This window comes from Phoenix dactylifera, chromosome 4, assembly GCF_051530095.1.
Source record: "Phoenix dactylifera cultivar Ajwa chromosome 4, Ajwa_hap1_PhDact_Kaust_v1.1, whole genome shotgun sequence".
Taxonomy (NCBI): Eukaryota; Viridiplantae; Streptophyta; class Magnoliopsida; order Arecales; family Arecaceae; genus Phoenix; species Phoenix dactylifera.
Window position 1 is genome coordinate 38,795,092 of NC_143193.1, and position 18,613 is coordinate 38,813,704.

The following is an 18,613-nucleotide window of genomic DNA, read 5'->3' on the forward strand; positions in this document are numbered from 1 at the left end:
TCCCTTTTATGACAAAGCAGCAGACCTCGACGGCCCGAGACATTCGCGCCGCCGGGGCCGTTCTGGCGTAGGATTCAACGCGCTGGTCCCGCTATGCGGCATGGCACCGCCAGTCTCCGGACTCAGTTTATTTTCGGGGGAAAAAAATTATCCGAAGAGGAAAATCCAAAAGCCGAAAAATTAAAAATAAATATTAAAAATAAAAAAGCGGGCAAAAAATAAAAGGGGTGCAGCACGAGGACTTCCCAGGGGGTCACCCATCCTAGTACTACTCTCACCCAAGCACGCTTAACTGCGGAGTTCTGATGGGATCCGGTGCATTAGTGCTGGTATGATCGCACCCATGACATGCCCATCGAAACTCCCTTTTATGACAAAGCAGCAGACCTCGACGGCCCGAGACATTCGCGCCGCCGGGGCCGTTCTGGCGTAGGATTCAACGCGCTGGTCCCGCTATGCGGCATAGCACCGCCAGTCTCCGGACTCAGTTTATTTTCGGGGGAAAAAAATTATCCGAAGAGGAAAAGCCAAAAGCCGAAAAATTAAAAATAAATATTATCAAAAAATAAAAAAGCGGGCAAAAAATAAAAGGGGTGCAACACGAGGACTTCCCAGGGGGTCACCCATCCTAGTACTACTCTCGCCCAAGCACGCTTAACTACGGAGTTCTGATGGGATCCGGTGCCTTAGTGCTGGTATGATCGCACCCATGACATGCCCATCGAAACTTCCTTTTATGACAAAGCAGCAGACCTCGACGGCCCGAGACATTCGCGCCGCCGGGGCCGTTCTGGCGTAGGATTCAACGCGCTGGTCCCGCTATGCGGCATGGCACCGCCAGTCTCCGGACTCAGTTTATTTTCGGGGGAAAAAAATTATCCGAAGAGAAAAAGCCAAAAGCCGAAAAATTAAAAATAAATATTATCAAAAAATAAAAAAGCGGGCAAAAAATAAAAGGGGTGCAACACGAGGACTTCCCAGGGGGCCACCCATCCTAGTACTACTCTCGCCCAAGCACGCTTAACTGTGGAGTTCTGATGGGATCCGGTGCATTAGTGCTGGTATGATCGCACCCATGACTTGCCCATCGAAACTCCCTTTTATGACAAAGTAGCAGACCTCGACGGCCCGAGACATTCGCGCCGCCGGGGCCGTTCTGGCGTAGGATTCAACGCGCTGGTCCCGCTATGCGGCATGGCACCGCCAGTCTCCGGACTCAGTTTATTTTCAGGGAAAAAAAATTATCCGAAGAGGAAAAGCCAAAAGCCGAAAAATTAAAAATAAATATTATGAAAAAATAATAAAGCGGGCAAAAAATAAAAGGGGTGCAACACGAGGACTTTCCAGGGGGTCACCCATCCTAGTACTACTCTCGCCCAAGCCCGCTTAACTGCGGAGTTCTGATGGGATCCAGTGCATTAGTGCTGGTATGATCGCACCCATGACATGCCCTTCGAAACTCCCTTTTATGACAAAGCAGCAGACCTCGACGGCCCGAGACATTCGCGCCGCCGGGGCCGTTCTGGCGTAGGATTCAACGCGCTGCTCCCGCTATGCGGCATGGCACCGCCAGTCTCCGGACTCAGTTTATTTTCGGGGGAAAAAAATTATCCGAAGAGAAAAAGCCAAAAGCCGAAAAATTAAAAATAAATATTATCAAAAAATAAAAAAGCGGGCAAAAAATAAAAGGGGTGCAACACGAGGACTTCTCGGGGGTCACCCATCCTAGTACTAATCTCGCCAAAGCACGCTTAACTGCGGAGTTCTGATGGGATCCGGTGCATTAGTGCTGGTATGATCGCACCCATGACATGCCCATCGAAACTCCCTTTTATGACAAAGCAGCAGACCTCGACGGCCCGAGACATTCGCGCCGCCGGGGCCGTTCTGGCGTAGGATTCAACGCGCTGGTCCCGCTATGCGGCATGGCACCGCCAGTCTCCGGACTCAGTTTATTTTCGGGGGAAAAAAATTATCCGAAGAAAAAAAGCCAAAAGCCGAAAAATTAAAAATAAATATTATCAAAAAATAAAAAAGCGGGCAAAAAATAAAAGGGGTGCAACACGAGGACTTCCCAGGGGGCCACCCATCCTAGTACTACTCTCGCCCAAGCACGCTTAACTGCGGAGTTCTGATGGGATCCGGTGCATTAGTGCTAGTATGATCGCACCCATGACATGCCCTTCGAAACTTCCTTTTATGACAAAGCAGCAGACCTCGATGGCCCGAGACATTCGCGCCGCCGGGGACGTTCTGGCGTAGGATTCAACACGCTGGTCCCGCTATGCGGCATGGCACCGCGAGTCCCCGGACTCAGTTTATTTTCGGGGGAAAAAATTATCCGAAGAGAAAAAGCCAAAAGCCGAAAAATTAAAAATAAATATTATCAAAAAATAAAAAAGCGGGCAAAAAATAAAAAGGGTGCAACACGAGGACTTCCCAGGGGGTCACCCATCCTAGTACTACTCTTGCCCAAGCACGCTTAACTGCGGAGTTCTGATGGGATCCGGTGCATTAGTGCTGGTATGATCGCACCCATGACATGCCCATCGAAACTCCCTTTTATGACAAAGCAGCAGACCTCGACGGCCCGAGACATTCGCGCCGCCGGGGCCGTTCTGGCGAAGGATTCAACGCGCTGGTCCCGCTATGCGGCATGGCACCGCCAGTCTCCGGACTCAGTTTATTTTCGGGGAAAAAAAATTATCCGAAGAGGAAAAGCCAAAAGCCGAAAAATTAAAAATAAATATTATCAAAAAATAAAAAAACGGGCAAAAAATATATGGGGTGCAACACGAGGACTTCCCAGGGGGTCACCGATCCTAGTACTACTCTCGCCCAAGCCCGCTTAACTGCGGAGTTCTGATGGGATCCGATGCATTAGTGCTGGTATGATCGCACCCATGACATGCCCTTCGAAACTCCCTTTTATGACAAAGTAACAGACCTCGACGGCCCGAGACATTCGCGCCGCCGGGGCCGTTCTGGCGTAGGATTCAACGCGCTGGTCCCGCTATGCGGCATGGCACCGCCAGTCTCCGGACTCAGTTTATTTTCGGGGGAAAAAAATTATCCGAAGAGGAAAAACCAAAAGCCGAAAAATTAAAAATAAATATTATCAAAAAATAAAAAAGCGGGCAAAAAATAAAAGGGGTGCAACACGAGGACTTCCCGGGGGTCACCCATCCTAGTACTAATCTCGCCCAAGCATGCTTAACTGCGGAGTTCTGATGGGATCCGGTGCATTAGTGCTGGTATGATCGCACCCATGACATGCCCATCGAAACTCCCTTTTATGACAAAGCAGCAGACCTCGACAACCCGAGACATTCGCGCCGCCGGGGCCGTTCTGGCGTAGGATTCAACGCGCTGGTCCCGCTATGCGGCATGGCACCGCCAGTCTCCGGACTCAGTTTATTTTCGGGGGAAAAAAATTATCCGAAGAAAAAAAGCCAAAAGCCGAAAAATTAAAAATAAATATTATCAAAAAATAAAAAAGCGGGCAAAAAATAAAAGGGGTGCAACACGAGGACTTCCCAGGGGGCCACCCATCCTAGTACTACTCTCGCCCAAGCACGCTTAACTGCGGAGTTCTGATGGGATCCGGTGCATTAGTGCTAGTATGATCGCACCCATGACATGCCCTTCGAAACTTCCTTTTATGACAAAGCAGCAGACCTCGATGGCCCGAGACATTCGCGCCGCCGGGGACGTTCTGGCGTAGGATTCAACACGCTGGTCCCGCTATGCGGCATGGCACCGCGAGTCCCCGGACTCAGTTTATTTTCGGGGGAAAAAATTATCCGAAGAGAAAAAGCCAAAAGCCGAAAAATTAAAAATAAATATTATCAAAAAATAAAAAAGCGGGCAAAAAATAAAAAGGGTGCAACACGAGGACTTCCCAGGGGGTCACCCATCCTAGTACTACTCTTGCCCAAGCACGCTTAACTGCGGAGTTCTGATGGGATCCGGTGCATTAGTGCTGGTATGATCGCACCCATGACATGCCCATCGAAACTCCCTTTTATGACAAAGCAGCAGACCTCGACGGCCCGAGACATTCGCGCCGCCGGGGCCGTTCTGGCGAAGGATTCAACGCGCTGGTCCCGCTATGCGGCATGGCACCGCCAGTCTCCGGACTCAGTTTATTTTCGGGAAAAAAAAATTATCCGAAGAGGAAAAGCCAAAAGCCGAAAAATTAAAAATAAATATTATCAAAAAATAAAAAAACGGGCAAAAAATATATGGGGTGCAACACGAGGACTTCCCAGGGGGTCACCGATCCTAGTACTACTCTCGCCCAAGCCCGCTTAACTGCGGAGTTCTGATGGGATCCGATGCATTAGTGCTGGTATGATCGCTCCCATGACATGCCCTTCGAAACTCCCTTTTATGACAAAGTAACAGACCTCGACGGCCCGAGACATTCGCGCCGCCGGGGCCGTTCTGGCGTAGGATTCAACGCGCTGGTCCCGCTATGCGGCATGGCACCGCCAGTCTCCGGACTCAGTTTATTTTCGGGGGAAAAAAATTATCCGAAGAGGAAAAACCAAAAGCCGAAAAATTAAAAATAAATATTATCAAAAAATAAAAAAGCGGGCAAAAAATAAAAGGGGTGCAACACGAGGACTTCCCGGGGGTCACCCATCCTAGTACTAATCTCGCCCAAGCATGCTTAACTGCGGAGTTCTGATGGGATCCGGTGCATTAGTGCTGGTATGATCGCACCCATGACATGCCCATCGAAACTCCCTTTTATGACAAAGCAGCAGACCTCGACAACCCGAGACATTCGCGCCGCCGGGGCCGTTCTGGCGTAGGATTCAACGCGCTGGTCCCGCTATGCGGCATGGCACCGCCAGTCTCCGGACTCAGTTTATTTTCGGAGGAAAAAAATTATCCGAAGAGGAAAAGCCAAAAGCCGAAAAATTAAAAATAAATATTATCAAAAAATAAAAAAGCGGGCAAAAAATAAAAGGGGTGCAACACGAGGACTTCCCAGGGGGTCACCCATCCTAGTACTACTCTCCCCCAAGCACGCTTAACTGCGGAGTTCTGATGGGATCCGGTGCATTAGTGCTGGTATGATCGCACCCATGACATGCTCTTCGAAACTCCCTTTTATGACAAAGCAGCAGACCTCGATGGCCCGAAACATTCGCGCTGCCGAGGCCGTTCTGGCGTAGGATTCAACACGCTGGTCCCGCTATGCGGCATGGCACCGCGAGTCTCCGGACTCAGTTTATTTTCGGGAAAAAAAATTATCCGAAGAGAAAAAGCCAAAAGCCGAAAAATTAAAAATAAATATTATCAAAAAATAAAAAAGCGGGCAAAAAATAAAAGGGGTGCAACACGAGGACTTCCCAGGGGGTCACCCATCCTAGTACTACTCTCGCCCAAACACGCTTGACTGCGGAGTTCTAATGGGATCCGGTGCATTAGTGCCGGTATGATCGCACCCATGACTTGCCCATCGAAACTCCCTTTTATGACAAAGCAGCAGACCTCGACGGCCCGAGACATTCGCGCCGCCGGGGCCGTTCTGGCGTAGGATTCAACGCGCTGGTCCCGCTATGCGGCATGGCACCGCCAGTCTCCGGACTCAGTTTATTTTCGGGGGAAAAAAATTATCCGAAGAGGAAAAGCCAAAAGCCGAAAAATTAAAAATAAATATTATCAAAAAATAAAAAAGCGGGCAAAAAATAAAAGGGGTGCAACACGAGGACTTCCCAGGGGGTCACCCATCCTAGTACTACTCTCGCCCAAGCACGCTTAACTGCGGAGTTCTGATGGGATCCGGTGCATTAGTGCTGGTATGATCGCACCCATGACATGCCCATCGAAACTCCCTTTTATGACAAAGCAGCATATCTCGACGGCCCGAGACATTCGCGCCGCAGGGGCCGTTCTGGCGTAGGATTCAACGCGCTGGTCCCGCTATGCGGCATGGCACCGCCAGTCTCCGGACTCAGTTTATTTTCGGGGGAAAAAAATTATCCGAAGAGGAAAAGCCAAAAGCCGAAAAATTAAAAATAAATATTATCAAAAAATAAAAAAGCGGGCAAAAAATAAAAGGGGTGCAACACGAGGACTTCCCAGGGGGTCACCCATCCTAGTACTACTCTCGCCCAAGCACGCTTAACTGCGGAGTTCTAATGGGATCCGGTGCCTTAGTGCTGGTATGATCGCACCCATGACATGCCCATCGAAACTCCCTTTTATGACAAAGCAGCAGACCTCGACGGCCCGAGACATTCGCGCCGCCGGGGCCGTTCTGGCATAGGATTCAACGCGCTGGTCCCGCTATGCGGCATGGCACCGCCAGTCTCCGGACTCAGTTTATTTTCGGGGGAAAAAAATTATCCGAAGAGAAAAAGCCAAAAGCCGAAAAATTAAAAATAAATATTATCAAAAAATAAAAAAGCGGGCAAAAAATAAAAGGGGTGCAACACGAGGACTTCCCAGGGGGCCACCCATCCTAGTACTACTCTCGCCCAAGCACGCTTAACTGCGGAGTTCTGATGGGATCCGGTGCATTAGTGCTAGTATGATCGCACCCATGACATGCCCTTCGAAACTCCCTTTTATGACAAAGCAGCAGACCTCGATGGCCCGAGACATTCGCGCCGCCGGGGACGTTCTGGCGTAGGATTCGACACGCTGGTCCCGCTATGCGGCATGGCACCGCGAGTCCCCGGACTTAGTTTATTTTCGGGGGAAAAAATTATCCGAAGAGGAAAAGCCAAAAGCCGAAAAATTAAAAATAAATATTATCAAAAAATAAAAAAGCGGGCAAAAAATAAAAGGGGTGCAACACGAGGACTTCCCAGGGGGTCACCCATCCTAGTACTACTCTCGCCCAAACACGCTTGACTGCGGAGTTCTAATGGGATCCGGTGCATTAGTGCTGGTATGATCGCACCCATGACTTGCCCATCGAAACTCCCTTTTATGACAAAGCAGCAGACCTCGACGGCCCGAGACATTCGCGCCGCCGGGGCCGTTCTGGCGTAGGATTCAACGCGCTGGTCCCGCTATGCGGCATGGCACCGCCAGTCTCCGGACTCAGTTTATTTTCGGGGGAAAAAAATTATCCGAAGAGGAAAAGCCAAAAGCCGAAAAATTAAAAATAAATATTATCAAAAAATAAAAAAGCGGGCAAAAAATAAAAGGGGTGCAACACGAGGACTTCCCAGGGGGTCACCCATCCTAGTACTACTCTCGCCCAAGCACGCTTAACTGCGGAGTTCTGATGGGATCCGGTGCATTAGTGCTGGTATGATCGCACCCATGACATGCCCATCGAAACTCCCTTTTATGACAAAGCAGCATATCTCGACGGCCCGAGACATTCGCGCCGCAGGGGCCGTTCTGGCGTAGGATTCAACGCGCTGGTCCCGCTATGCGGCATGGCACCGCCAGTCTCCGGACTCAGTTTATTTTCGGGGGAAAAAAATTATCCGAAGAGGAAAAGCCAAAAGCCGAAAAATTAAAAATAAATATTATCAAAAAATAAAAAAGCGGGCAAAAAATAAAAGGGGTGCAACACGAGGACTTCCCAGGGGGTCACCCATCCTAGTACTACTCTCGCCCAAGCACGCTTAACTGCGGAGTTCTAATGGGATCCGGTGCCTTAGTGCTGGTATGATCGCACCCATGACATGCCCATCGAAACTCCCTTTTATGACAAAGCAGCAGACCTCGACGGCCCGAGACATTCGCGCCGCCGGGGCCGTTCTGGCATAGGATTCAACGCGCTGGTCCCGCTATGCGGCATGGCACCGCCAGTCTCCGGACTCAGTTTATTTTCGGGGGAAAAAAATTATCCGAAGAGAAAAAGCCAAAAGCCGAAAAATTAAAAATAAATATTATCAAAAAATAAAAAAGCGGGCAAAAAATAAAAGGGGTGCAACACGAGGACTTCCCAGGGGGCCACCCATCCTAGTACTACTCTCGCCCAAGCACGCTTAACTGCGGAGTTCTGATGGGATCCGGTGCATTAGTGCTAGTATGATCGCACCCATGACATGCCCTTCGAAACTCCCTTTTATGACAAAGCAGCAGACCTCGATGGCCCGAGACATTCGCGCCGCCGGGGACGTTCTGGCGTAGGATTCGACACGCTGGTCCCGCTATGCGGCATGGCACCGCGAGTCCCCGGACTTAGTTTATTTTCGGGGGAAAAAATTATCCGAAGAGAAAAAGCCAAAAGCCGAAAAATTAAAAATATATATTATCAAAAAATAAAAAAGTGGGCAAAAAATAAAAGGGGTGCAACACGAGGACTTCCCAGGGGGTCACCCATCCTAGTACTACTCTCGCCCAAGCACGCTTAACTGCGGAGTTCTGATGGGATCCGGTGCATTAGTGCTGGTATGATCGCACCCATGACATGCCCATCGAAACTCCCTTTTATGACAAAGCAGCAGACCTCGACGACCCGAGACATTCGCGCCGCCGGGGCCGTTCTGGCGTAGGATTCAACGCGCTGGTCCCGCTATGCGGCATGGCACCGCCAGTCTCCGGACTCAGTTTATTTTCGGAGGAAAAAAATTATCCGGAGAGGAAAAGCCAAAAGCCGAAAAATTAAAAATAAATATTATCAAAAAATAAAAAAGCGGGCAAAAAATAAAAGGGGTGCAACACGAGGACTTCCCAGGGGGCCACCCATCCTAGTACTACTCTCGCCCAAGCACGCTTAACTGCGGAGTTCTGATGGGATCCGGTGCATTAGTGCTAGTATGATCGCACCCATGACATGCCCTTCGAAACTCCCTTTTATGACAAAGCAGCAGACCTCGATGGCCCGAGACATTCGCGCCGCCGGGGACGTTCTGGCGTAGGATTCAACACGCTGGTCCCGCTATGCGGCATGGCACCGCGAGTCCCCGGACTCAGTTTATTTTCGGGGAAAAAAATTATCCGAAAAGAAAAAGCCAAAAGCCGAAAAATTAAAAATAAATATTATCAAAAAATAAAAAAGCGGGCAAAAAATAAAAAGGGTGCAACACGAGGACTTCCCAGGGGGTCACCCATCCTAGTACTACTCTCGCCCAAGCACGCTTAACTGTGGAGTTCTGATGGGATCCGGTGCATTTGTGCTGGTATGATCGCACCCATGACATGCCCATCGAAACTCCCTTTGTTGCCCAGTAGATACAACCCAAGAGGGGGGGGTGAATTGGGTCTTTTAAAACTTTTAAACTACTTCTAAGACTTTTTGATTAACTATGCTAAGTTATATAGATGCACAGTGGAATTTAAACTTAGCAACAGTATGATTTATTAAATGGGACTTGATTAAGTAAATTGAGTATGCTTGCAACTAAGGGATGCGTAGATACGAGTTAAGCAAGCAATATATCTAAGTAAGCAAGTTAGACAATGACAAAAAGCATCACAAACACAATAAACATATAGTGGTTCGGTGCACCCCAGCACCTACATCCACTCCCCAAGACCTCTTGGGAATTCCACTATAATCCTACAGATTACAGCCGGTTGTTTTACAAGCTCACAACCCAACTTGTTGTTTTGCAAGATAACAACGAACTCGGTCGGTTTTCCCAGGCTCACCGACTAGAACCAACCCCGATTGTTTTCCCGGGCTCACAATCAAACCCTTACACGTTGGTTTTACCCTCGGCTCACCAACAAACCTAAACCCCGTTGGTTTTCCCTTTGGCTCACCAACAAACCTTACACCGTTGGTTTTCCCTTTGGCTCACCAACAAACCTTTAACCCCTTGATTCAATCCCTTGATTGAATCAAGTTACAAGATATTAAAACAAAGAATAAAAACAAATCAAAGCTTCTTAAGCAAGCAAATATAACAATATAAACAAATAGAGTAAAGAGAAGCCCTCAAACGAGTTTTGAAGATGGAGGAGCTCGGCTTCTTCTTTACTTGACCCTCTTCTGATTTGGCACGAGGTAGAGGATCACTGAGGCAGCACACGGATGGAGAGGAAGCTTTGGGATTCTCTTGGATGCTCTTCTTCTCTCTATTTCGCTTTGGATGGCCCTTTTGTGCTTATGGGAGATTTCCTTTGTAATCTCTTTGAGATCTCTTTCCTAGATGATCTCTCCCACTTCCATGAGTTCTCCCCTAGCTCTCTTCTTGTTTTTATAGCTTTAGATGGAGTGGAAACAAGAATATAGCCGTTAGAGACAAAAATATAGCCGTTGGAACCAGTCTGCACCTCCTGACAATATTACCGTTGGGATCGGAGTCGACTCGCGCGATCAGGAGTCGACTCGGCTGTAGCGGGAGTCGACTCAAGCTTTTCCGGAGTCGACTCGGCAACTGTTCCAAATTTGAATTTTGTCCACTCGAGTCGACTCGACTATCCTGGGAGTCGACTCGAATCCCAGAGTCCGAACTCCCGATCCTCTGTCTTTTGGCTCGTCCAGTCTTGGAGTCGACTCGAACTTCCTTGGAGTCGACTCGGCTCTCAGTTTTCGAAAGTTGGTCTTCTGCCATCTTAGTGTAGTGCTGCCTTGGAGTCGACTCGAGCTGTCTGGGAGTCGACTCGAATCTCAGAGGCAGTAACTTGGTTTTCTGTCTGTTGATGGTCGCGGAGTCTCGGAGTCGACTCGTGCAATGCGGGAGTCGACTCGAATCTCAGAGTCCCAAAAATGCTCTCTGACTTTTTCCTTGTGTTCCGCTGAGAGTCGACTCTTGCTTTCTTCGGAGTCGACCTACCAACCATCGGAGTCGACTCGCGTTCCACTGGAGTCGACTCGAATCTCAGACCCGAAAACTGCTCTCTGACTTTTCTGCCTGTGACTCCTAGGAGTCGACTCATACTTCTCCGGAGTCGACTCATACTTCTCCGGAGTCGACTCGAATTCCACTGGAGTCGACTCGAAGACTGTTCTTTTGAATTTTTCTTTTGATTTTACTCCTCCAATTTGAATCCTTTGAACTTTAAACTTTGGGCCAATAAATTGTAGCTTTCTTCTAGCTTTCTTCTAACTTTTCTTGAGAGCTTTTGGAGGCCTTCTTGTGTTCTTCCAACTTGCTATGTTCCTTGCAAAATAAATATCTTTCTCCTTGCAACATAAACATTAGTATCCATACTTCAAGGTTTTGTGATCATCAAAATCAATCTATGAATCAATCTTTGGGTCATCAATCTCCCCCTTTTTGATGATGACAAAACTTGGAGTATATGCAATATAAAAGATATTGTTTTCTAGAAGTAATACATAGCTAAGTTGCATGAAGTAGAAAACATATATATTTAAAAAAAAAACATACTTCATGATAATGCTTTAGATTTAATCAGCTTAACACAATCAACATATTTCAATTTAAGCTGATTTGTATTCAATTCAAAGCATAAAGGCATTATGAGCATATACTTAGATATTTCTCCCCCTTTTTGACAACATCAAAAGATAGGGAAACATTAAGCACAAAGATCAGAATACTCATATATTTCTTTTCCTTATTGTACTCTGATTTGAATGTTAAATTATTGCAAGGATATGAATCATATAACTCAAGGCAATAATATTGGAATCAGATTAATGAGCACAGATCAGAGCCAATTAAGATAATTTCAGAACAGAACACATTAAATGTGATTTCAAGAAGTTTTCTAATTTGATACCACAGATAGTTTTCTATTCAAGTGTAGGTGGAATCTTCCTTAGGTTAATTCAAGAAATACTACAAATGATATTCAAAGAAAACACGAGTGGAAATCTAACCTCTCTTCAATAATAAGTATGAAAGCTTGTTCATTTAAGACCTTTTGCCCAATCTATTAAGTATTTTATCAAACATGAGAGCAATTTTAGTTAATTTTCAGAGTAAAAGATCAAAACTTATATATTTGAGAGACATATCATCATGTTGGATCATTAATTTTTAATGTCTTCAAAGTTCTTTTATTCCTTTAGAAAATAAGCACAATTTGATACATATATAAAGATATGAATTGGCACAGAATTGACGTTCTAAAGAGCAAGCTAATTAGGACTTATTAGTGAATTTCAAAATAAATTTTCTAAGAGATACTCAAGACCATTCAACACGTTATTCTCCCCCTTTGTCATTAAGTTAAAGGCTCTTAAGATCAACTTGCAATTTGGTTCATGATTTATGCATAAGATATACTAACCAAATAACACGCCTCAAGGTGTATCATAAAGGTTTTCAGATTTAAATTTCAGATGATACATATTGGAGAGTATTAGGATCACTTTTCATTTAGTATTCTTTCTCTCTCCTTTATAAATTTATGCAATTAAGTTCCATCAGACCTCTCCTTCTGAAATTTTCTTTCTCCCCCTCAATTGATCATTCCATCTAAGAGTTTTAAAATTTGAAGATAATGTTCAATAAAATCGTCAATCTCAAAAATATATTTTCTATAAGTTTCAGCTTATTTTTACAAGACTCAAGGTTTGAGATAAGACAACCTTTATAGAACTCATCTCAAGGTAATTAAAGCATGTCTTGCAATATAAGGAGGTTCATCAAAATCAATCCATAAAGTGCAAGGTATGCATCAAATTGAAGTGACTTTAGGATAAGATACTGAATATCTAAAGCTCCCCCTTAAAAGATGCATTCTTCTTTAATCTTTCTTTTCTTTTGTCGAATTTCAGATTTTAATGATAAACGTGAATAGAGCTGAAACTTTATGATATCAAGAATGTAGAGTGATCTAGAAATATTCACAATTTATAGTAATCACTCTTGTTAATCTTTTAAGAACAAGTTATGCTTTCTCCTAATCTTAGAGAAAATGTATGAAAATATTAATCAAAAGTAATTCATTTGAAGCTTAGTTTCTTTTAAAAGCATTTACACTTTCTTTCTTTTAGATCATTCACTCTATTGATGAAAGTCTTTAATGATATAGGAGAGAAAAACATATAGATGATCATGGAAGTATATGTATTTATAGAACTCAATTTCTTAATCACAATTTTTCAGCAATGTATACATGAAACTCAATAAATTTTTTAAATATTAAAATAAAGTCATATATTTTAAAAATATTTACTTGCAATCAAGATCATTGAAAGACACATCATTTAGACCAATATTGGTACATTTTAATGATAAGAAAAGATATGTTTCGGATGCGTATCGGAGCAATCAAAATAAATTATGTTTTTCTTACATTAACATTTTATTTAGTAATCATATGGAGTTTAAGCTTTTATACAAAATCAAATTCTGAATTTCATAAAGATTTTCAATAGAGGCCTTTTAAGTCATAATTTGAGATATGTATCTTTCACATTGTGGCTCATCTTAAATTACTAAGATTGAAAACACATATTTCAATAACATTAGAGCACTTTCAGAATCTTTGTATTTAGTATTGAGTTTCGATACAAAATGGAGGATATTTTAACAAGTATTAGGATATTATGTATCAAAGTTAGGCAAGTAGAAAGATAGATCAAGATCAATTCATTTTGCCTAAATAGAGATATCTTTCTCTTCTCATTTCAACTTTCACATTTTAACGATGATTGTGAATGACAAATCTGAATTTTCTTAACAAACAAAAATTTTATGTAGTATTTCAAACAATCAATCAAATTGTCCAAGCATGAAGCATTACAAAATATTGAGAATCCATAATTTAAAGCATCATGCCATATGCAAAATATATTATGTGTTAAGTCATGCATTAGAATATTAAGAGTAAGAATGTTAAGGATCAAAATCAATTCTTTTCAAATAAACTCCCCCTATTTAAATATAATTTTGCACTGATTTCATCCTTAAAGTGTGTTTTCAAGTGATTAAAAATTTGACTTAATTCTACTTTCATTTACTTTGTTTTTCATTTATAACTTTCTTATGCTCTATACTCTATTTGCTCCCTATCCGGTGGAGTTGGGAAGGGGCACGAGGTACTACCACTAGCCTCCCTCTTGTGCCGTCCCTAATATGCCCTACACCGAATAGTTGGGTCAAATAGTGCCGGGTACTACCACTAGCCTCCCCATTGGCACCATCCCTATGATAAGCAATATAGAAAGGTTAAACTATTTACTTTAAACTCTCCCTCTATTTAAGTGTAATTCATTACGGATTTTATCCTTCCAAAAGAATGCTCACACAAGTGCTGAATATATTATGCTTGTTTTGCTTTTTCTTAAGATTGGAGTATTTGCCTTTACTTAGATTTTACTTCTCTTGAATAATATCCATTATCTTTTCTTTATCTCTCTTTCTCTTTGTTATTCTCAAGTAATTTACTTGAAAGAGCAGAATAAAGAAATAATCAAATGTATCATATAGAGGTATATCATGCAAACACTATTTTCATTATGCCCAAGAATTCGTAGCTTCTCACAAGTCATTCTAAATCAGAGTTTTAATCATATACTTGTGTATTTCATGGTTATGATACAGCCATAGAAATATTTTAGATTGAGCAAACCATGAAACAATTTCTAAAAGTATAAGTCAGTCAATACACATATAGACATGATATCAAAAATTAATAATTAAAGAATTTAATCATGCCATAATAGGATTTAAGTTATTGACTTTGCTCAATTAATTTGTGAGAAAGGTATCTAAAATTACCTATTCATTATATGTTCTTCAAGCCAAATTAGATTTCTTATGTGTGAACTTTTGGCTGAAGAAGATCCTCTCTCTTGTTTGCATGTGAATGTTTAGTGTATCTTACATGAAGATATCCTTCAAGTTGAAATTTCTCATTTTTCTTTCTTGAAGGAAGGTCATTAGTTTCTTTAAGATACAAAGCATTCATCCAATATATATATATTTTTTAATTAGATGACTCAATATGAGATATGACAATAGTTGCATGTTGAGTCACTTTATTCAAGAGATTGCCTAAATATAAGCAAGCACATATCACTTGAACTAAAGAGATAGATTCATTAACCAAGATAGTTCAAGGACAAGCATGTGAGGCAATAGACAGATTTATCAAGGTCAAATCAATTTAGTTTAGATTCTATTTGCTTAAGATAATTATCAATAAGATGTGTTAACTAAGTTTTAATCAACTTATCTTAAACGTTTGTTTCTATCAAAATTCAGATTATGACGTATTTGTTATCAATAAAATATGATTAATTAAAGTTAGATTGAAGTCTTGCACAAGGTCACATAATGAGCATACAATCTGGTCTACTAGCTGTATGATAAAATAATTATTCTATCATGCTTCAATACAGCTTTAAACAATAGATCTACTTTGCTCATCCTTTACAATTTCTACAAGATGGGGTCATAGATATACCTTCTTCACGCCAATCTTCTATAAGAGTAACGTTGGTCAATGAAGATCCCCTTTCTTGTTTGTCTTAATTTGGAGTTTGAGAGAAGATGTTAATTCATTCATCATATTTCAAACTCACTTTGCAATATAACTCTTCATTAGTAGAACCAAAAATGATGTCATCAATGTGTGCTATGAGCAAGCAAGATATCATAGATTCTTCTTTTTGATGCATAGATTTATCACTATTACTTTCTATCAACAAGGTTACCTAAGCTTTTATATATCAAGCTTTTGATGCTTGTTTTAAATCACATATTGCTTTATCATATATGTAATGTGTAATTTTTAAATATGGTGGTTATTTAACATAGATATACTTTTTAATGAAATAACCACATAGGAGTGAATTCTACACATTCATTTGACAGAATATAAAGCTCATGAGTCAAGCAAATGATAGTGGTGATCTTTACTTTTAATCATGCAAGAGTCAAGATCTATTTCATCTTTTCTTGATTCAGTCTTTTAGTAGTTATCAATTTTTCTTCATTAAGTGCATTTCTGAAAAACTCAATTTTGTTATAATTATTAACAAGTTTTCAGATTGTTATATGTAAAAGATTAACCATATATAATTTGATCTTAGTATCTTGACAGTAAATCATTAGTCTCATAGAGAATAAGACGACTTGATATTTTTGCAACTAAAATCTTTTCATTGAATATTCTATATACATTGCTTGATGAATGATATCCAAGGATAGACATATCTCTATCAGATTTGGCATTATTTTTCATAAGAACATATCAAGCATAACATGTACGACTGAAAAATATGAAAGATATGCAATGGTTCATTTTCCATTTTTCAGAAGATCAAAAGGAGTTTTCATCAAAAATAGATCTAATAGAAATCATATGTATGACAAGCAGTGATGATAGCTTTTTAAAAATCATTTAAGTAGATGACTATCATACACAGTTGTCTTTTTCATTTCTTCAAGAATTCTATTACCCCTATTTTACTTAAGATGTCCTTGGTGCTGAAATAGTTAATTTCTGCATAAACTTTATCAGGATTTTGGTTTTCAACACTGTGCCATGATACTCTTTATCTTCACAGTTAGGAAACCTTTATCATTTGAAACACTTTTACAAGATTCAGCAAATACAGAAAATATTTTCAAGTTTATTTTCCAAGGACAAATCCAATGTAAGCTTTTGAAAACTTAGAGATGGAAACAACATCTTTAGATTTAGAAATGATTTTTGGTTGTTTCCTTAGTTAGCATGCATAGCAAAACTTTGACCTTTAAGAAGATAATTTAAGTAAGCCAATGGCAAGGTCTTTTGAGATTAAGTATATACTGGCATGAGTTGATTTTGTATGCTAAAGATGGTTTCTTTAATCTTGGTATTCATAGTGCATATATTTAAAAACATACCAAGTACACATTATCATATCTATGATCAATAAACAATAATGCCATGGATAAAAACTCTCAATCAAGCATATAGAGAATTCATAGAATTATTCTTAATAAATTAATCATTTTGCAACTTATCCAATAGTGAGTAAAGTACACTATGAAGTGATTTGATCATATTTCCAAAAGTATTTTCTATATCACAAAATTGATCACTATTAGCAATTCATATCAAATACTAAGCAAAAATAATGATGAGATGCAAGGATTACTGATTTTTGTTAATAACTTTTCATAAGTATATTTTAAGTTTCTTTTGTTCCATGGGTATCTTGGTACACCTATGTGTACATCCTCATTTTCTCATTTTGGGTACCCAAGCTTGCTTGAGTCCTTGAGAGTTAGGACATATGGTTCCTTTTGGAACCCATATCTGTTTAATAGTAATAACTTTACCATTTGATTTAATTATACTAGAACGATAGGTAAAGTTGTTATTCCCATCCTTTTCATTTTTGAAATAACTTATCTTATTTAATGGTTTGCTTGATGAATTGATAACCTTTTTCTCTAGAGATTTATTGTTAAGTAAAGGAATCAAGCCAAGTTTTGATTTATCACAAGCAACATATTGGCTTTCAAACATCATTTTTAATCGTTCTGAACTTACGGTGAATTTGTTAATAAAAGATTTTAATTGATTAATTTCTTTACTTAAGTTTTGATTTTCTTTAATTAAGCTATGATTTTTCTGAATCAATTCTTCTGAAAATGACCTTAAACTTTTATTTTCAGAATTTAGTTTGTCTTGTATTTCAGTAATAGAATTTCTTTCTTTTGAAATTTCCAAATTTAGCTTTTTAAGATTTTTATTTTTCCTAGCTAATTTTCTACATTCACTATACACATCATGAAAAGCATTTAAAAGTTCATCATAAGAATATTTTTCATGTAAGTCATTTGGTGTAAGATTAGATTCAGATTCTACTTTATCTTCTTGTACCATAAGACATAAGTTAGTTACCTCTTGTAGTTCATTGTTGCTCCTAACTTTCAATTCCTTGTCTGACTTTCTCTTGGTCAAGGCTTTCTTGCGCTTTACCTCTTTCTTCCTTTCTTCTTGCTTCCTCTTCTTCTTTGTCTTTAGGAAGCTGATTTGCCTCGGAGTCGACTCGGACCTTATTGGAGTCGACTCGACTAACTTGGGAGTCGACTCTGAGCTTCTTGGAGTCGACTCGACTGAGGGAGATTCATCACCCTTTTCTGCAGTCTCATTGTTAGTATATAATTGAAGCATATGAGAGCTAATCTGAGATTTATCATAAATATTTTCTAAAGTATCCCAGATCTCCTTAGCAGATAAGCATGCAGAAATTTCATTAAACTTTGTTTCTTGAATAGCACAATATAATATGTTCATAGCATTAGCATTTAATTGTGCTAAGTCCTTCTCATTAATATGAGAGAGTGTGTGAAGGTCATTTATTATGATTTTCCATAGATAATAGTTTTGTGATTGAATGAAAATGCGCATGCGTATTTTCCAATGTGGGTAGTTTATACCATTAAACAGTGGAGGTGTATCAATTGATTGTCCTTCTCCTAGAAAACTATCTATTTGAGTTGTCATGATCTTTGGCTCTAGTCGGTTAAGACTACAAATAATATTTGAGCACCTGCTCTGATACCACTTGTTGCCCAGTAGATACAACCCAAGAGGGGGGGGTGAATTGGGTCTTTTAAAACTTTTAAACTACTTCTAAGACTTTTTGATTAACTATGCTAAGTTATATAGATGCACAGTGGAATTTAAACTTAGCAACAGTATGATTTATTAAATGGGACTTGATTAAGTAAATTGAGTATGCTTGCAACTAAGGGATGCGTAGATACGAGTTAAGCAAGCAATATATCTAAGTAAGCAAGTTAGACAATGACAAAAAGCA

At 40.9% G+C, this 18,613-nt stretch overlaps 23 non-coding genes and 2 pseudogenes across 23 annotated transcripts; all 25 read right to left on the minus strand.

Annotated features, from left to right (window-relative positions):
• Window positions 1-224: 224 nt before the first annotated feature.
• LOC149766487 (5S ribosomal RNA) lies at window positions 225-343 on the minus strand. Its single transcript, XR_016405325.1, has one exon. It is a non-coding gene; the product is annotated as a 5S ribosomal RNA (ribosomal RNA).
• Window positions 344-590: 247 nt separating this feature from the next.
• Window positions 591-709, minus strand: LOC149766488 (5S ribosomal RNA). Its single transcript, XR_016400726.1, has one exon. It is a non-coding gene; the product is annotated as a 5S ribosomal RNA (ribosomal RNA).
• Window positions 710-956: 247 nt separating this feature from the next.
• LOC149766489 (5S ribosomal RNA) lies at window positions 957-1,075 on the minus strand. Its single transcript, XR_016405159.1, has one exon. It is a non-coding gene; the product is annotated as a 5S ribosomal RNA (ribosomal RNA).
• A 247-nt stretch (window positions 1,076-1,322) lies between these two features.
• Window positions 1,323-1,441, minus strand: LOC149766490 (5S ribosomal RNA). The gene has a single exon (XR_016407996.1). It is a non-coding gene; the product is annotated as a 5S ribosomal RNA (ribosomal RNA).
• Window positions 1,442-1,688: 247 nt separating this feature from the next.
• On the minus strand, window positions 1,689-1,806 carry LOC149766491 (5S ribosomal RNA). The gene has a single exon (XR_016408972.1). It is a non-coding gene; the product is annotated as a 5S ribosomal RNA (ribosomal RNA).
• Window positions 1,807-2,053: 247 nt separating this feature from the next.
• On the minus strand, window positions 2,054-2,172 carry LOC149766492 (5S ribosomal RNA). The gene has a single exon (XR_016403907.1). It is a non-coding gene; the product is annotated as a 5S ribosomal RNA (ribosomal RNA).
• A 246-nt stretch (window positions 2,173-2,418) lies between these two features.
• Window positions 2,419-2,537, minus strand: LOC149766493 (5S ribosomal RNA). The gene has a single exon (XR_016403269.1). It is a non-coding gene; the product is annotated as a 5S ribosomal RNA (ribosomal RNA).
• Window positions 2,538-2,784: 247 nt separating this feature from the next.
• LOC149766494 (5S ribosomal RNA) lies at window positions 2,785-2,903 on the minus strand (annotated as a pseudogene).
• Window positions 2,904-3,150: 247 nt separating this feature from the next.
• On the minus strand, window positions 3,151-3,268 carry LOC149766495 (5S ribosomal RNA). Its single transcript, XR_016407699.1, has one exon. It is a non-coding gene; the product is annotated as a 5S ribosomal RNA (ribosomal RNA).
• A 247-nt stretch (window positions 3,269-3,515) lies between these two features.
• LOC149766496 (5S ribosomal RNA) lies at window positions 3,516-3,634 on the minus strand. The gene has a single exon (XR_016403908.1). It is a non-coding gene; the product is annotated as a 5S ribosomal RNA (ribosomal RNA).
• A 246-nt stretch (window positions 3,635-3,880) lies between these two features.
• Window positions 3,881-3,999, minus strand: LOC149766497 (5S ribosomal RNA). The gene has a single exon (XR_016403271.1). It is a non-coding gene; the product is annotated as a 5S ribosomal RNA (ribosomal RNA).
• A 247-nt stretch (window positions 4,000-4,246) lies between these two features.
• On the minus strand, window positions 4,247-4,365 carry LOC149766498 (5S ribosomal RNA; annotated as a pseudogene).
• A 247-nt stretch (window positions 4,366-4,612) lies between these two features.
• Window positions 4,613-4,730, minus strand: LOC149766499 (5S ribosomal RNA). Its single transcript, XR_016407700.1, has one exon. It is a non-coding gene; the product is annotated as a 5S ribosomal RNA (ribosomal RNA).
• Window positions 4,731-4,977: 247 nt separating this feature from the next.
• LOC149766500 (5S ribosomal RNA) lies at window positions 4,978-5,096 on the minus strand. The gene has a single exon (XR_016403726.1). It is a non-coding gene; the product is annotated as a 5S ribosomal RNA (ribosomal RNA).
• A 246-nt stretch (window positions 5,097-5,342) lies between these two features.
• Window positions 5,343-5,461, minus strand: LOC149766501 (5S ribosomal RNA). Its single transcript, XR_016404187.1, has one exon. It is a non-coding gene; the product is annotated as a 5S ribosomal RNA (ribosomal RNA).
• A 247-nt stretch (window positions 5,462-5,708) lies between these two features.
• Window positions 5,709-5,827, minus strand: LOC149766502 (5S ribosomal RNA). Its single transcript, XR_016411528.1, has one exon. It is a non-coding gene; the product is annotated as a 5S ribosomal RNA (ribosomal RNA).
• A 247-nt stretch (window positions 5,828-6,074) lies between these two features.
• Window positions 6,075-6,193, minus strand: LOC149766503 (5S ribosomal RNA). The gene has a single exon (XR_016401230.1). It is a non-coding gene; the product is annotated as a 5S ribosomal RNA (ribosomal RNA).
• A 247-nt stretch (window positions 6,194-6,440) lies between these two features.
• Window positions 6,441-6,559, minus strand: LOC149766504 (5S ribosomal RNA). The gene has a single exon (XR_016403909.1). It is a non-coding gene; the product is annotated as a 5S ribosomal RNA (ribosomal RNA).
• A 246-nt stretch (window positions 6,560-6,805) lies between these two features.
• On the minus strand, window positions 6,806-6,924 carry LOC149766505 (5S ribosomal RNA). Its single transcript, XR_016404320.1, has one exon. It is a non-coding gene; the product is annotated as a 5S ribosomal RNA (ribosomal RNA).
• Window positions 6,925-7,171: 247 nt separating this feature from the next.
• LOC149766506 (5S ribosomal RNA) lies at window positions 7,172-7,290 on the minus strand. Its single transcript, XR_016411529.1, has one exon. It is a non-coding gene; the product is annotated as a 5S ribosomal RNA (ribosomal RNA).
• A 247-nt stretch (window positions 7,291-7,537) lies between these two features.
• Window positions 7,538-7,656, minus strand: LOC149766507 (5S ribosomal RNA). The gene has a single exon (XR_016401231.1). It is a non-coding gene; the product is annotated as a 5S ribosomal RNA (ribosomal RNA).
• A 247-nt stretch (window positions 7,657-7,903) lies between these two features.
• Window positions 7,904-8,022, minus strand: LOC149766508 (5S ribosomal RNA). Its single transcript, XR_016403910.1, has one exon. It is a non-coding gene; the product is annotated as a 5S ribosomal RNA (ribosomal RNA).
• Window positions 8,023-8,268: 246 nt separating this feature from the next.
• On the minus strand, window positions 8,269-8,387 carry LOC149766509 (5S ribosomal RNA). Its single transcript, XR_016411530.1, has one exon. It is a non-coding gene; the product is annotated as a 5S ribosomal RNA (ribosomal RNA).
• A 247-nt stretch (window positions 8,388-8,634) lies between these two features.
• Window positions 8,635-8,753, minus strand: LOC149766510 (5S ribosomal RNA). The gene has a single exon (XR_016403911.1). It is a non-coding gene; the product is annotated as a 5S ribosomal RNA (ribosomal RNA).
• Window positions 8,754-8,999: 246 nt separating this feature from the next.
• Window positions 9,000-9,118, minus strand: LOC149766511 (5S ribosomal RNA). The gene has a single exon (XR_016404541.1). It is a non-coding gene; the product is annotated as a 5S ribosomal RNA (ribosomal RNA).
• Window positions 9,119-18,613: the final 9,495 nt, after the last annotated feature.